Below are 15,523 nucleotides of genomic sequence, written 5' to 3' on the forward strand. Positions count from 1 at the left end.
TTTAGTATCCCTTTGTTCTGTTGGAATAACTGCCTCTTGTTCAATGTTCAAGGTCCACATGAGACCAATTAAGTGTTCTGGAATTCCCATTCATTGCAATGATATCCATAGTTTATTATGAACCACACAGTTGGATGCCTTTGCATTGTTATAAAGTACAAGTAAACATCTTTCTGGTATTCTCTGCTTTCAGACCAGATCCATCTATCTTATCAGTGATATCCCTTGTTCCATATCATTAGCCTACTCATTTTCACTGGTTTCAGGAAAACATTTCCACATTTTAACCAAAAGAAAACAAAATCCAAAAAAACCTTGATGGCAAAATCCCTACTGGCCCCACTTACATTTTTTGGGGTTGCCTTTCTCTTCCCTTCCTCAGTGCTGCTTCCTTGTAAGTTCTCTTTGTATTGTTGTTGTTGTTGTTAAGTGCCATCGAGTCGGGTCCGACCCATAGCGACCCTGTACAGGGTTTCTGAGGGTGTAAATCCTTACGGGAGTAGAAAGCCTCATCTTTCTCCCGCGGAGCAGCTGGTAGTTTCGAACCGCTGACCTTAAGGTTCGCAGCCCGATTCGTAACCACTACGCTACCAGAGCTCCTTAGAGCTTGGTTTTTGGAATGCTGCAGTTTGAAGTAGGAGACCTACCTTCATTTTGAGTCTTGGCATCAGTTCAAACTCCTTTTGAGTTCTTTCTGACCATAGATGTGACAAGATGTGCCTTCAGGCAGAATATGTTTGAACATAGGTCACAACTCTCTGGCCAGCCCAGCAAGGCAGTTTTGCCCTCAGGGAGCACTGGTGTTCCTTAGTGATTTACCCACAACAGTCAAAGTCACCTGAAAAGCTGAGGATTGTGGTGACTATGATTCAGCGCTGCAAGGTCATGAGTCACACCCTGACCACCATGTAGCTAGGTGGCTGAAGCCCCCAACCAATACTGGAAGCCTTTTTAATCTGTAGTGACCTTATCCCCACGTCGGTGTCCCGCCTGTGACAGTGGTGAATTGACCTGCTACCATTACGATTTTGTGATGGTTTCCTGTGTTTTCCATAGTCTATCATTAGCTCCATGGCAAGAATTAATTGGATTCCATCTTGGCCCTATGGCTGTCGGCTTCCCTCACCTGGATGATTTGTCTTTGTCTAGTCTTTGCCCTGGTGTGGTGCTATAGAACAAGCACTGGACTGCTAACAGAAAGGTTGGCAGTTCAAACCTACCAGCACAATAAGTAGTATTTGTCCTGTTTAAGGCTTAATCAAAGGGCTCTCTGTAGACGATGTTTGAATGTGGGGTTTTTTTTTTCCTTCTAGAACAACCTGAAGGTGTTATTTGTAGTGTTGAGATTACTAATATGTTTGATTCCTAGGTAATTATTATTATTTTAATTAAATCCATACTACATTATTAATTTTGTTCCTTAAATTGTTCCAGTTCTAGCTGATCGTTTTTCTCTCAAAAGTGCTTCGAAAGACTAGTCACCGTCACTTTAGAGGCACAGCTTAAGTGCTTTTAGGAAAAGCTTAATTTCTTGTAAATGGGCTGTGCCGATAGCATAAGCTAGTTATTTTTGCAATTGTCAGGCAATCTTCTTACAGGTTTGATGTCAGTTGATGTGTGGAGCCTTCTAGGACAAAGTTCTAATTTGCTTGAAATCTTCAGGGTGTTCTGAGGATATCCATGAAAACATGAATAGCCACATTGGGTCAAATCCTGGATTTATTTACTTTAGTCTTTTGTGACATTGGGTGGGTCATGAGGTTCACCTATTTGAAGTTATCTTTAAAAGGTTTTGGGATATCTCCTATACCTATAATTGGCTAATTTCTGAAAAAGTCTTTCATTTGCATATTTGAATTTATCTTAAATCATTTGTTTTGTTCCTGTTTTCTTTATGTTTCAGACTTTCTTTAAAGCCAGAAGTGGTTACATTGGTTTTCATTTGAAATTCCCAATTTTTGGAATGGTAAAATGATAAAGTTGAAAGTGGCCAGACCTAAGCCCTTCATTGTAGTTGAGACTTTATAAAGTTAACTGGGGACAGATAGGGGAACTTGTACCCTAAGTTTTGTGACTTCTCTCACAGTTTTCTTTCCAGGGAAATATCTCATTGTGTATTTCCAACTCATAGTAAATCTACACACAACCGAACAAAACACTTCTTGGTCCTGTGCCAGCTTCACAATTTTTACGCTTGAGCCCACTGATGCTGCCATGGTGTCACGCCATTTCGTTGAGGGTTTTCTTCTTTTTTGGTGTCCCTCTACTTTAACAAGCGTAATGTCTTTTTCCAGAGACTGGTCCAACCTGATAATATGTCCAAATTATGAAAGATGAAGTCTGGCCGTATTAGCTTCCAAGAAGCATTCTAGCTGTACATTTTCCAACACAGATTTGTTTGTTCTTCTGTATGTGGTACTTTCAGTATTCTCTGCGAACACTATAACTCATATGCATCAATTCTTCTATGATCTTCCTTATTCATTGTCCAACTTTCACATACATATGAGGTGATTAAAAATAGCATGGCTTGAGTTCAGGTGCACCTTAGTCCTCAAACTGACATCTTTGCTTTTGAACACTTTAAAGAGATCTATCTTTGTGTGGCACTGCACTGTCTTTGACTGTAAAGCTGTTTGAACTGCAAGGTCAGTGGTTTAAGCTCACCAGCTGCTCCTCGGCAAACTTATGCAGGGTCGCTATGAATTGGAACTGACTCCATGGCACATAACAACAACAACTGTATTAGGTAAATTTGCTGTGCAAGATGTTGTTGTTGTTAAGTGCCATCAAGTCGGTTCCGACCCATAGCGACCCTGCATAAGTACAGGGTTTCCGAGGCTGTAAATCTTCACTGGAGCAGAAAGCCTCATCTTTCTCCCACGGAGTGGCTGGTAGTTTCGAACTGCTGACCCTGATGATAGCAGCCCGATTCGTAACCACTAAGCTACCAGAGCTCCTACCTAATGCAGTAGGTTGTTTGATTTCTTGACTGCTGCTTTCATGAGTGTTGATAGTGGATCCAAGCAAAATGAAGTCTTTGACAATGTCAGTTTTTTTTTTTTTTCCATTTATCGTGATGTTGTTTGTTGGTTCCTTTGTGAAGATTCTGATTTCTGTATATTGACGTGCAATCCATACTGAAAGCTGTGGTCGTTGATCTTTATCAGTAAGTATTTTAAGTCCTCTGTTTTCAGTAAGCAATGCTGTTTCATCTGCAGACTTAGCACCCTTTATTAATAGGTAATTCTCTAGTAGCATTTTATCGTCATCCTGATTCTGAATTTCAGAAGCTTTGCCACTTTTCCATTTTCTGTGACCCTTACATCAGTCAGTCCTGTATTTGGTTAGTTTGCTGTCTTAGATACAGGGTCATTATGAGCAGTGAGTTTTTTGCTTTTCAAATCTTTATGCCTCCATCCCAGTTCAGACATTTATAAAGGTTAGGCTATTCTTAGAGTGCTGCAGTTTCCAGGTGAGTTCCATGAAAAGTTAGTAGTTGAGGGAAAAGGTCCAGAAAGTTAGTAGAGATTAGTGGGGCTGGGGTGGGATGGCCAAGTAAGTGTTGAAATTGTTGAATTAATTACCATTTCGAGATAAGCTTCTTTGCAGAATGGCTTTTTATAGAACTGCTGTAGTTTTATCTATAAAATGAATATTGCTGTCTGGATTTCCATGGAAATATTGTTCTATGAAAACCAAACCCAATGCATTCTCAAATATGTCTTATGTTTCTTCTGCCACGTGTTTTCCTGGATTTCTCCTGAACCTTGAAAGTCCTTCTTCATCTATCATGTCCTTCCACCAGCTTTGTTTTTGCCCCATCTTCCTCAGATTTCCCCTAGATTCATGATTCTATTGTTCTTCTGAACTTATAGTACTTGTAATGTTTTATAACTTAAAAACAGAAAACCTTTGAAATAGACCACAAGAATACTGAAAGCAATATTACAGATATGTGTAATAGTTAAATTATTGAAATTTATACAAAATGCCAGTTTTCTTGTTTGTGTTAGCTGTTACATCACAAGTTTATCCCATTTACCCCCTTCCTCCTCACAGGTCAACTTGCACAGATATTCTCGAAGTATGCGGCTTATTTTAAGAAATATTTTGTTATTAGGACTGCATTGCCTTTATATAAAAATTCAGGGCGAATTGACATCTTTATGGTTTCACGGTTTCCCATTCACAGAGCTGATAAACCTTTTTATGTAGGTCTTTTATATCTTTCAGTAACATTCTGTAATTTTCTGATGAAAACTCTTTCATCTCTTTTATTAGGTGTAGGCCAAGGTTCTTTATGGTTTTTGCGGTCATTGTGAATGGAGTTTAATACCTCTCTGACTGGTATTTCTATTGGCTAAAAATGCTATTCACTCTGCACTTATTTATAAGTGGCTCTTGATTGATCAAGTTCTCATCAAAGTCTGCATTTGGAGTGGGAACCTGAAATCAGTTGACTTTCTTATAGACCATGAAGTAGCTCAGCCTGAATTGGAAATGACACAATTCACTTTAACTTTGTAATTATGTATGTTGCCTTTAGAAGGAAGGGAAGGAATGGCTTGCTGGGTTCCGTACTAGGCACTGCATCTTTACTGGTTAACAACAAATGTGGCTTCTGCTTTTGATTGTGAAGGAAAGAGACATTGCAGACATCAACAAGATAAGTATGTATTTATTAATTGTCACAACTACTGTGTGGGAAAAGACCATCGGGCTATGAGATTAAGTAAGGCAGGAAGAAGGGATTTAGAAGGAAGTGCTTTTGAGGAAATTGGGCATTTTGAATTGAATCAAGTTAATGATATACTTGATCATAATAGTAGTATTTCCAAGTGTTTACATTATCAAGGCATGGGATTCTTTGTTTTAGGTCAGTCATTGTTTTCCATTCCTCCCAGTGGAAGCTTTCTGAATTTAGAAAAGCTGTCTCAATAATCTGGTTTAAATGAGATCACTTACTATACTGGTTACCATTTTGAGTAGCATTCAGCCATTGCTACTGAGTCTTGGCATCTGCCGGCAGTTTCGTCCTGGGCTCTGCACTAATGGATTGTGTCCTTAGAGACTGTGTCATAGAGAACTCTCTACGCTTCCTGAGAAGGTCTTGGGCAGAGGCCCCTATGAGCCTGCTGGTAAAGGGGCTTTTCCTGTGTCTCAGCCCTTTTGCCCACTGCTTCCTTACTATCTACAAACACACACCTAAGGGCTCAGACCTTACAGGGTAGTCAGGATGGGTACGAAGCTGGTTGGTGGGAGGCTGTTCTGGGTTCCACTTATCAAGGCTTTGTAACTGATAACTCATATACTCTGAGAAGATTCTCTCCTCACTGAGAGGCCGTGCAATGCAAAGGCTGGGCTTTGAAGAAAGTATTGGTTTTGAATATGACTCATTTGCTTAATCTGTTGATGCCTCGATTTTCTCATCAGCAAAATGCAAGTTAAAAAAACAGACAAACCTGTATGTTGTTTTCTGACCTTTTATGGGGTTTGGACCGTTTATGAGGTAGGTGCGTTTGTACCACTGACCTTGTGGTTAGCAATCCAGGGCTTATCCTACAGCATTACGCCAGGACTCTCCCACACTGTATTGTTGTGTGCTATAAAGCTGGTTCTGACTCATAGTGAGCTATAGAGGGTTTTGGAGGCTGTAAATCTTTACGAAAGTAGAAAGCTTCATCTTTCGCCCACTGAACAGCTGGTAGATTTAAATTTATAACCCCTGTGCTACCAAAGCTAGTCTTAGGAATAGTGTCAAGTCTCTTAGCAAGTACTCTGCATAAAAGTGAGTTACTATTCCTTAGGTTTTCCTGAAAATGGATACCTGTTTTTTTCCCCCTCCTCCCCTCCACAGATACTCAAATCTTTTTGAATCTAAGCCTGGCATATAATTTATGATTTGATTCAGATTCCAGATTTTCTTTTGACAAATATGTAGAAAGAAAGATACCAAAATGTTAACAGTGATTGTGTTGTTGTTAAATGCTGTAGAGTCAGTACAGAATCATAGCGACCCTGCATATGGTTTCTTGAGGAGCCGCTGGTGAGCTTGAACCGTCGACCTTGGGTTCAAAGTGACCTTGCAGACCAGCACATTAAGCCACAGCGCCACATAAGGACTACAGGGATTGTGTTAGAGTAGTGGATTGTGATTTTTAGGGTTTTACTTTCTCAATTTTCTGTAATCTGGTTATATTGCTTCTATGTTAATAATAATCATGAAATCATGAAAAAAGAAAGATCAGTACCCATAGCGACTCTGTATAGGGTTTCTAAGGAGAAGCTGGTGAGCTTGAAACACCAACTTTGTGGTTCAGACCAACTTTTCAGTCCAGTGCACCACACCAGGACTCATAGTTGTTGTTGTTAAGTGACATTGAGTTGATTCCGACCGAGGACTCCTAGTGGTTCCCCTAAATTAGGGCAGAAGGAGGGTGGGAAGCCTAGGCACTAGCTGTGCTAATTGCATTCACAGTTTGCTTTGTGCATGCTTTTAGTTGCAGAAACACAATGGTATTTAAGTTTGTAGCTGAAGTAATCTAAAAAGCCTTAGGATGAGGATGGAGCTCCTTGAGAGACCTTTCTTTTTCTGTCATTATTTTCCCTTTGTTTCTTCTAGAGCTACCTCAGTGGACCTCTAGCCATCTGTTACTCTGACTCTTTTGTCTCCTCATACTTCCCTTCACTTTAAAAATTACTCCTTTAAATACTTTGTCTTTTTCCTGTTCCGGCTGTCTTATAGAAATGATGAACACATTTCTTCAATTCATAATACTGAATAAATTGCATTTCTTGTTTTTAATTATGAACATAGATAAATGTAATTTTTACTTCCCTAAAACTCAAATAAATTGCTTTTCATTTTACTTGTTGTTGTTGTTAAGTGATGTTGAGTCAATTCCAACCCATAGCGACCCTGCATAGGGTTACCAAGAAGCAGCTGGTGAGCTTGAACTACCGACCGACCTTGCAGTTCAAATGACTTTGCAGTCTGACGCATTAGCCCACAGCGCCACACCAGGACTCCTTCATTTTACTTACATCTAGCTTTATTTATTTACTAACAGATGGGGGTGAGGGAGATAGTTTGTGACTCAAAGGTATCAGGAATCTTGAGGGGTTGAGAGACTGAAAGGAAGGGAAAATTGGGGGAATACGCAAGTTAAATCTTTCGCTATTCTCTGTTTAGTTTAGGATTGCCTGTGGTGCTACCATGTTGGAATGTGTGAGAATTTCAAAAGTTTTTCAAAACTGGAAAAACTGAATTCTAGAAAATTACCCAAATAAAAAGAAAACTGTAAAAAAAAAAAAAAAGAAAACCATGGCAAATCTGATAATTTCCCCCATAGGCAATTAATTTGATTTACTTTTATGAAAAGCTCAGTGAGTTTTTCTTTCATGTTCCCTTTATTGTCTAAATGTGTGTGAAGAAATGTGCTCTCCTGCCACGTTTGCTATACATGTAGGAATTCATTCTTATGCTGTGGCATGTTATCACACAAATCGCCATTGAGTCTGTCCCGACTCACTGTGACCCTGTATAGAGTTTCCGGGGCTGTAAATTTATATGGGAGCAGAAAGAAAGCCTCATCATAATCCTGTAGTAAGGTAGGTGGGCTTGAACTACCGACCTTGTGTTTAGCATATCCTGCAGCACCACCAGGACCGCATGCTAGAAGTGTCTGAAAATAATACTGACACAGTGAAATAAGAAGGAATATGAGAGACCACCTAAATGAAGATGAATCGCCATAATAGCTACAGTGGGCTCGAGCATACTACTGATCATGAAGAAGAGACAGGACTAGGCACCGTTAGTTCTGTTATACGGAAGGTCACTGTGAGAGGGAGCTAACACAATCAGGAGAAACGGACAACACTATGTGAGTTACAGTGATTCTGCCTGCCTGTTGAGATTGACTGCTAATTGGAGAGATGATTAATTTCAATGAGATAGCACAGTATAACAGTAAAATCTAGTTGAGGACATTCCAATAAATAAATAAATAAATGGAAAAAAGGTGGTACTTTCCTGACTCTTATTCTATAATTTAAATGTCTAATTTGAATGTAACATATATATATGTGTATTAGTTCTTTCTTTTCTCTTAGGAAGTCTAGATTTATATGTGGATTTATGTAATGTGGGTATAACCTGAAATTTAGAATTTGCTCTTTAAAAATATTCATCTTTAAATGAATAGTCATGGGAAATCTTTTCTATTAGAAAAAAATATAGTTACAATTATTAGGAGAAAAGCACATGTAGGAAGGTCTGTTAGGCTTCTTTTCTCACAGAGCTATCTAGACTTGACCTTTTATCATGTTTATGGCTGCTGTCTGTTTTATTTCATACACACCAGAACCATGGAGGGGGTTAAATTTATCAGGTTTAGCTGAGCATAGGGAGCGTGGGTATATATAGGATAAGCACTGCACTCTTAACTACAAGGTGGGTGGTTCTAGCCCACTAGCCACTCTGAGAGAGAATGCTGAGGCTTTCTGCTCCTGTAAAGATGCAGCCTCGGAACCCCTTGAGCTGCTATGAATTGAACTGACTCTGACTAGATGGCCCTTAATATCTGGGCAACCCTCAGCTGTTGTTAAGTGCTGTTGAGTCAGTTTGACACATAGCTACCCTGATAAAGTTTCTGAGGAGTGACTGGTGAGTTTGAACTGCGACCTTGGGGTTAGCAGCCTGCTGCTTATCCTACACTGCCACACCAAGATTCCATCAGTAATGAAGAAATAAGGGCAAAACTACCAGCTCAACCTTAGTTCTTGGCATGTATTGACAATTTGAAAATCAAAATCAAAAAGGGTCTAGGGCAAAAATATTGAAAGAAATGTACGTTTTATGCCCATAAAACCCAAACCCACCTCCGTTTAGTTGATTCTGACTAAGGGCAATACCATATGTTGCTGTGCTCCATAGGCTTTTCATGGCCATGACCTTTTGAAAACAGATCACCAGGTCTTTCTAACGAGGCACCTGGGTGGGTTTGAACTACAACTTACCAATAGCCTAGCACTTAACTGTTTGCACTACCAAGGAACCCCTTAAGTGCTTAAACCCAAACCCACTTCAGTCCAGTAGATTGCAATCCTGTATAGGGTTTCCCAAACTACTAATCTTCTCTGTTTTAGAAATTGATGTTTATTTTCCATCAGTCTCACTTCCATTTTCTAAGAGACTGGAAGAACAGCTGAAGGCCACTCAGTGGCTGTTTCCACCCACTGAGTGGCCTGACCATTTGGGGCTGTGGACCAGTCGTCAGTTGCAGACTGAGCGCTCTAGTCTGTGACTAGGCACAGAGAGCACGTGCATGACAGTCTGTAACCTCGGGCTGAACAGCAGTAAAGTCAGGAGCGGGAGCACTCCGCAGTCTCCTCTGGATCTCTGTAGAAATAGAGGTCGGCGTGACACCGGCGCTTCCTGGAGATGGTGCCACGCATGCCCAGAACTTCTCGAGTCAGCATCCACCACATCAGACCCCACCGAAGAAGTTCCCTTGTTACTTGGGGTGGCAGTGTCCACGGAGTGCAGAGGAGAATTTGTGTTGCACAAAGCAACGGTGGGCAAGTTAACATAGATGCTTCTGTGAGAAGCTGGTGGTCATCCCTGATATGAGTATCCCCAGAAGCTGAGGCTCCCGGAAGACTGCCTAGATCTGATTCGTGAAGCACACAGCAATAAATGTGGCTCCAGTGGCAGCAGCAAGCTTCAGCACCGCTCGCTGGCCAGGATTGCTGGAGGATAGGACACCGCCATCAGCCGAGTTTTCAATGGCAGCAATGGCCCTAGCTGCCAACAAAAGCTTCTCCTAGGACCTCTTCAGTTTTAAGATGTAGATGCCATCACTTTTCCTTTTTGTAGATGTACTGTTCCATTTGGAAGTCAAGGGTGGTGAAGTGGGTTCCTGCTGTAAGCAATTTGAGGACCTCCTCCTTCATCTTTAGTACGTGCGGGCTTCCGACATTGTGAAAGTTTATGAAGGAACCCAAGGCAACAAATGTCTTATGGACCCTTCTCTGGGTAGTATGGAAAACAAGACTGTAAATCTGTATGGGAACAGAAAGTTGTCTTTTTCCAGAGAAGCACCTGGTGGGTTTGAACTGCTAACCTTGTGCTTAGCAGTCCAGAGCTTATCTAACAGAGCCCTGTACTCCCTATGTTAGGGCTCCTTCCTTAAATCCATTGTTGCTTTAAGTGCATTGAGTCAGTTCTGACTCATAGAGACCCTGTCTAGGGGAGCACCTGGTGGGTATGAGCTGCTGACCTGTGGTTCGAAAACTTATTTTGTATCTCTTGGGCTCAAGGGTAGAATACATCACTACACCTACTCGCATATCAGCCATCTCAGTATCTGACAGTTCTCATTTACAACAGTAGTAAAAAATCTACTATCTGACTATTTTGTGCATTAACAACTTACCATTTTGCAGTAACAAACTGCTGAGGTGAAAGGTGAGAGTAATGTTGTCCATAATGATTAAAGTTCGTGTCTACTTGGCTAAGCCGTCATTCTCACCTGGTTGGAAGTTTTATAATGACCTAATTTGGCAACTATGTAATGATATTTGTTGTTTAAGAGCATTGGAAGTTTTATAATGACCTAATTCGGCAGTTATGTAATGATATTTGTTGTTAAGTGCATTGGAAGTTTTATAATGACCTAGTTTGGCAGCTATGTAATGATATTTGTTGTTAAGTGCCATCATGTTGGTTCCGACCCACAGCAACCTTATATAGGCTTTCCAAGGCGTGGCTGGTGAACTGCCGACCTTGCGGTGCAAACTGACCTTGCAGTCCAGTGCATTTACCCACAGTACCACACCAGGATTCCATGTAATGATATGTTGTGCTTAAGTGCCGTTGAGTCAATTCCGACCCATAGCGACCCTGTTCCAAGGAGCAGCTGGTGAGCTTGAACCACTGACCTTGCAGTTCAAACGACTTTGCAGTCAGATGCATTAGCTCACAATGCCATGCCAGTCACTCTCGATTTTGTGATCTGACAGGATCATCTTCCATTTTGGCATAATACCGATTTTTTATAACACCTTAATGACCTTGTTGATTAAGTGAGGAGTGGGTATACTTCGCTCTTTCTGTGATGGAGAAAATGTCCCTTTCTTACTTGACAGCAAACCTGTCAGCTGTTTGATATATAGCTGGCTTCACCTTCTCTGTGATTTTGTTCCCAGCTTTACAATTGCTCTTTTGGCAACAGCTTGTACATGGTGAGCTATTCTTTCTGGAGCAGTGGCAGATGTTGGGGGCCCAGTTCTACAGTCATGCAGCTGTTTATATGTCCAGTCGAGTTTGTTGGAAGAATTAATCAATTTCTAGGATCTCATGCTGAGGGCTACAAATATAATAGGATTAGGGGGAAATTTTATTTTATGGGAGATCACTTTGGATATTGCAACAGATGTAGCAGGGAGGTGGAATGGCAGCTGAAGAGACACAGATATTCAATGATAAACTTCCCATTTACTCTGAAATCAAGCAGTTTAGTAAGTTCAAGATTATTAGAACTCTCTTTGGATATTTTGTTCCAGAGAATCATCTTAGGAACAGTACAGAAGCTTTGGAAAACAAGAACATAAAACCGCACATTTATTAGCTTGTTATTAGCTGACATCGGTCAACCTCGGATTTACAGTGATCCCATGCACAGTGAAAAAACAGGCTGTGTGCTGCTGTTTCGATTCATAGAGTTTTCACTGACTGATATTTGGAAATAGATTGTCATGATCGATTCACAGAGTTTTCATTAACTGATATTTCAAGTAGATTGTCGCCCAGGCCTTTCTTACTAGTCCTTCTTAGTCTGATGCTCTGCTGAAATTTGATCAGTGTCTTAGCAACATGCCAGCCTCCACTGACACATGGATGGATCTAGTCCGTTTTCCACATGGAAGATGAGAATTCTATCCCTGATCCACCAGTGCCTGCTATTCACGAACCTGTTTTTGCTGTTGGCTTTAAGTACCATCAAGTTGATTTCGACTCATAGTGACCCTGTATAAGGTTTCCATTGAGCGACTGGGGAGTTTGAACTGCCAACCTTGTGATTCAAACCGACCTTTTGTAGTCCAGTACTTTAACTTGAAGCGTCAAAAATATCATCTGTGGTCATTTGTGTGCATTCTTTTTCCAGCTTATATGTATATTAAAAAAATTTATTATGATGAACTATATAGAATAAAACATATGCAATGTTCAGTGACATTAAGTATACTCAGATGGAGCTCTGGTAGTGTAGTGGGTTATGCGTTGGACTACTAACTGCAAGGCCAGCAGTTCAAATCCTCCAGATGTTTCTCGACATAAAGATAAGACTTTCTGTTCCTGTAAAGATTTATAACCTTGGAAACTCTATACAGGGTCGAGATGAGTCGGAACTGACTCGACCGCACCTAACAACAATTATTTAAAGCTTCAGAAATCCTATACAGGGTTGCTATGAGTCAGAACCGACTTGATGGCACTTAGCAATATGATCATAGAGTACAAATATCTTTTATTTTGCTACATAGGTTTTGTAATAACTTTTATAGTTGTGTATTATCTCATTGAGTACCATTATTTTCTGAAACATCCCTTTGTTATTGGGTAGTTGTGTTGCTTCTGCTACGTTGTTGTTATAAAACAAGTATAAAGAACATTGTTATCCACTGACCTTTTCTCTGTTTTGGATGAGTTTCTGAAAATATGTACTGAAAGTAGGATTATTTGGTCAAAAATTCTGAATTTTGAGGTACCTGACGGGTCAGAATGTGGAGGGGAAGTTGAGGCCGGGGATACTGCCACGTTTCTGGCTGGTGTGATGGAGGGAATGGTGAGCTATCCACATAGGTTGGAAATAAAGGGAGCAAGTTTAAGGCTGACCTGCTGGGTTCAGTTTGGGATGTAGGCCATCCAAGCAGTTGAGTGAGGCCCAGAAGGTGTTTAAATCCAAAAGCTAAAGTCCAGGGCTTGTGAGATGTAGTTGCAGGGATTTTCCATCCTGGTGTTGTGCTGTGGGTTAATGCGTTGGACTGTAAAGTCAGTTTGAACCACAAGGTCAGCAGTTGCTCCTTGGAAACCCTATACAGGGTCGGAACCAACTCGATGGGACTTAACAACAGGCAGTGATTGAAGCTATGAATGGTTCCTCAGAAGGTAGTGTGAGAAGAGTGGAAGATGGATGCTAGAACTCTGTCTGGGGAATACCATTTTGTGACAAGTAGAGGAGGGAGTCCTGGTGTGGCACTGTAGGATAAGCACTGGACTGCTAACTGCAAGGTTGGTGGTTGAAAACCTACCATGGTGTTGGTGCAGGGGTGTTTTGGATTTCTGTAATGTATATGTTTATGAAGTGTTGCTGGGTTACGGGTTTCTGGTCAGTATGTGTTTACATAGCGTTACATAGAATATTATCAATAGTCTATTGAAATATGTCAGTATCATTTCTAAATAAAGATATTTTTATTGAAGCAATGACTATCAGATTTCTAAGATATATAACCCATCTTGGATAGATTTATTATTTGGCTACACAGAATAGAAGCACCCAGACTTTGCTGAACAATTTTCATTTTACTCAAGAGTATGGAACCCCTTTTGAGAAGAACAGTTATCTCTGTTGACAATTTTAAAGAAGTATGTAATTTTAAACTATGAAACTTAAACTTGGTTTTTAAAAATAACTTGTGTGTTTATTCTTTGTATCCTAAGAGCCAGGCTATATGCCCTTGCACTCTTCTTGACCTCTTATGTCTGATTGTGGCTTTGAAGTGTTTTATTTTCCCTTTCTTAAGTGACTCAGGTACTTCTGACTATGTATTTGGGACAGAATAAATATGATAATTGGATATCGTTTTGAAAAACCAACCAGGTTTTTAATCTGGCCAGCCAACTTCAAGTGTTGGTTACTAACTGAAAGGCTGCTGCTGGTTTGAATCTACCAGCGGCTTTGTGGGGTAAAGACCTGGTAATCTGTAAAGCTGTCAGCCAAGAAAGCCCTATGGGACAGTTCTCTGTCACATGGGTAACTAGGAGTTGAAATTGACTTGATGGCACAAAACAGCATAAGAGTATTATTTATTCTTCTAATTATTTAGACTCAAAGTTGTTGAAAGCAATATAGGCCCATAGTATCCTCCAGACAGACTGGATTTATTGGTGCCTTTTTTTTCCCTCTGTGAGATATATCATCTAATGACCCCTCAGTGAGATGCAGTGACACATTTGCTGTAACAGTGGATTCACACATAGCAACGATTGTGAGATTGGTGTAGGACCCAGCAGTGCTTCATTCTGTTTGACATAGGGTCATTATGAGTCTGAACCTGCTGGAGGGCACCTAACAACAGCCTATAATACACCAAATGCCCAAGGGTAGAGGTCTTACTGTGTAGTGTACTCTTGAGTTTCTGTTCTTGACACTTAAGATGTACGCTTCTCCACACTCAGTTGTGTATGTTATAAATATTGTTTATACTGGCTGTAATTATTACAGTTTAATTTTATGATTTCAAATATATGTGCTGGAAATGATTGTTTTTGTCAAGATGCATTTGAATATTTTGGAAAACACCTGATAAAAGCAAGTTTCTAAGATCATGGTCATTGATTTAGAAGTGCTGAGATGATTATAAAGGATTTGGGGGATCATAAGAATCATAAAGTAAACCGTTCTCACTAATGTCAGTCATTCAGGATAGATAGGTTAAGCTGTAATTTTGTAAAATCTGAGTGGCTGAAAGAATGACAGTGAATAAGGAAGACCGTAGAAGAATTGACACTTTTGAGTTATGGTGTTGGAGAATATTGAAAGTGCCATGGGCTGCCACAAGAACCAATAGATCATTTTGGAAGAAGTACAGCCAGAGCGCTCCTTGGAGGCCAAGATGGCCAAACTTTGTCTCTCATACTTTGGACATATTGTCAGGAGGGACCAGTCACTAGAGAATGATATATGTTTGGTAAGGTGGAGGGTCAGAGAAAAAGAGGAAGACCCCCAAAGAGATGGATTAGCCAAGTGGTAGCATCAATGGACTGAAGCGTGACAACAGTAGTGAGCTTGGCCCAGGATTGGGCAGTGTTTCGTTCTGCTGTGCATAAGGTTGCTATGAGTAGGTACAGACTCCATGGCACCTAACAACAGTGTGCATTGGGGATTCTGTGAGGACTCGGCTCCAGGTTGTGTTCTACCTTGCGCTCTACCTCACTCCAGGTCCCAGGCTGATGGGGCAGCATCCTCTGGAACATTGTTGGTCACTGCAGCCGAGTGAAAGTCTGAACTTGAGCATGTATTGGCCACACCTGAGTTCAGCGCTGAGTGAAGGATAGCAAGTCTGTGTGGAGAGCAATGAAGTCTACCACACTTTGCTTCCAGATGTCTTTACCTCCTCAACACTCTTTAGAAACACTGGATCTGGAGGGTGATACCTTGAGGTTGGTGTATAAAACAAAGATCACTCAATTCTAGTCAGTGTACATATACTGAAAGAAAAGGTTGGCACT

The 15,523-nt window shown here is 40.6% G+C and overlaps 1 pseudogene; it reads right to left on the reverse strand.

Annotated features, from left to right (window-relative positions):
- Positions 1-9,369: 9,369 nt before the first annotated feature.
- On the reverse strand, positions 9,370-11,049 carry LOC102831990 (annotated as a pseudogene).
- Positions 11,050-15,523: the final 4,474 nt, after the last annotated feature.

The sequence above is a fragment of the Chrysochloris asiatica genome, unplaced genomic scaffold (assembly GCF_000296735.1).
Source record: "Chrysochloris asiatica unplaced genomic scaffold, ChrAsi1.0 scaffold00059, whole genome shotgun sequence".
In the NCBI taxonomy this organism is placed as follows: Eukaryota; Metazoa; Chordata; class Mammalia; order Afrosoricida; family Chrysochloridae; genus Chrysochloris; species Chrysochloris asiatica.